Source organism: Crocodylus porosus, unplaced genomic scaffold (assembly GCF_001723895.1).
Source record: "Crocodylus porosus isolate Cpor-Errol unplaced genomic scaffold, CroPor_comp1, whole genome shotgun sequence".
In the NCBI taxonomy this organism is placed as follows: Eukaryota; Metazoa; Chordata; order Crocodylia; family Crocodylidae; genus Crocodylus; species Crocodylus porosus.
In genome coordinates this window covers 12,925,204-12,926,906 of record NW_017728931.1, presented here as the reverse complement: position 1 = coordinate 12,926,906, position 1,703 = coordinate 12,925,204, and the positions used below count along the sequence as shown (strand labels likewise).

The 1,703-nt window shown below is 44.5% G+C and overlaps 1 protein-coding gene across 1 annotated transcript in view; it reads left to right on the top strand.

The window, feature by feature from the left end:
- Positions 1–286: 286 nt before the first annotated feature.
- The window catches only part of ARHGEF5 (Rho guanine nucleotide exchange factor 5), a 40,445-nt gene continuing 39,028 nt past the window's right edge, over positions 287–1,703 (top strand). The window contains exon 1 of the mRNA XM_019544223.1: positions 287–707. The gene's annotated coding sequence lies outside the window, so the exon portion shown is untranslated. The remainder of the gene's footprint in view (positions 708–1,703) is intronic.

The window sequence follows — 1,703 nt, the reverse complement described above, 5'->3', positions numbered from 1 at the left end:
ATCTGTAGTGACAAAAACATTCTGACCCGTAGTGGTCTTTCTGAGATCTTTTCAAAAGAAGAATTGCTCCAGTACTTTTCCATTTTCAAAACATGAGTGAAAGCTAAGAACTGGCATTTTCCAAGGGATGTTTTGAGGCCAAAAAGGTTGAAACCAACTGGCTTAAACTGTCCTATATCATAGTGATGTCTGCCAAAGTTTTGCTACCAAAATGTACCTACCAGGTCAAATCTGATGACCTCTGATAAAACAGTTGACTAATTTTAGCATTTTGTTTAAATGCAGGTTTATTCTTCAAGTGCTTACACCAAATGACAGGATTAGTGATAAAATCACTGTAACATAGCAAAATATGGTACATATGGATGAAGACCCAAAAAGACTGGACTAAAATCATCAAAGCCAGCAAGTATGACCTTCTATGAAGAGCCTGCCTACTTTTTAATTCAGCATATATGCAGCACCAGACATTGACACAGCAAACACGGGCAATGCACTCCCGAACTTGAAGAGCTCAGGATCCAATCAAGTCAAGATAGATGCAGATAATAGGACCTAACAGAAGAGCTCAGGAGGGTGGGTGAAGGAATCTTGGATGGAGAAAGGATTGTTACAGGTGTAATAATGCTCAGCATTTGTATAGCACTTTCAAACTGCTGCCTGGACATTTACTAATTGCCTTCACTGCAATAATCTCTGTGAAGCGGGTGAGTAAATATTATTTTCATCATTTTACAGATGTCTCTGAGACAGGCAAAGGGAGGGGAGGGGAATGGGCTCATCTCCCACAGATCACAGGGCTTCAAGAATATCTCTGATCATAGCACTCGCTATTTAGCCACTCAGTGCAAACCTCAACAGTGGACAGGTACAGGTGGACTTTAACCCAGTGAGGTAGGCCCCTGATTGGAACATAAGTGAGCTGCAGCCATGCAAATCCCAGCTTATAACTATTTACCATAGGGGCTTGGCTAGGGAGATCATCACAAGAGTGCACACAGCTTAAGCCTGTTGGGGCTGGTGGCAGAGTGCTTGCAGTGAAAGGCTCTAGAACCTGGGGTTCATTTCTCCCATTAGCTCAATAGAAGCTGTTCTGGCCTCTGTGGCTGTCTGTGGTGCCCATTAGTTTCTTTGCTTCTAGCAGATGCAGTTGGGTATGGTATTCACTCCAGCAAGTCTGACAATCAGCTCTGGGGCATCTCATGATGGACCCCTTACAATCCACAGCCACATCTGGAAATCGCACATGCCGAGTGCAGTGGTAGCATGGTTAAAGTGGGCAACTGGAAGTCAAAGCTCCTGGATACAGCTCTCAGACACTGCTTGGCTGTGCAGCATGTGGCAAAGCATGAGCAGAAGAATTTCCAAGGGAGTCCAGTTGGGTGGTCTGCAGAGGCTTGGCCATCCAGCTGTGCATGCTCAGGAGCAAAGGGGATTTTCAAAGCAAAAGACAGAAAGAGCAAGACCTGCTCATCACTCAGCCCTTGAAGAGTATTAGAAGTGGATTGGGGAGCACCAGTTATTTCTGAAATCACTTGCTGATTTGCATTGCAAAACCCTGGTGTCAACTGCTTATACATTTACAAGGTGTAACAAGAGCAAGCAGCATCTGAAACGTTATCACAAGACATGAGCACAAGGTGAGCAAATTTCAGGCTGTATGGAGAACTCCAGTGCTGGCATTTGCCTCACTTCTGAGTACC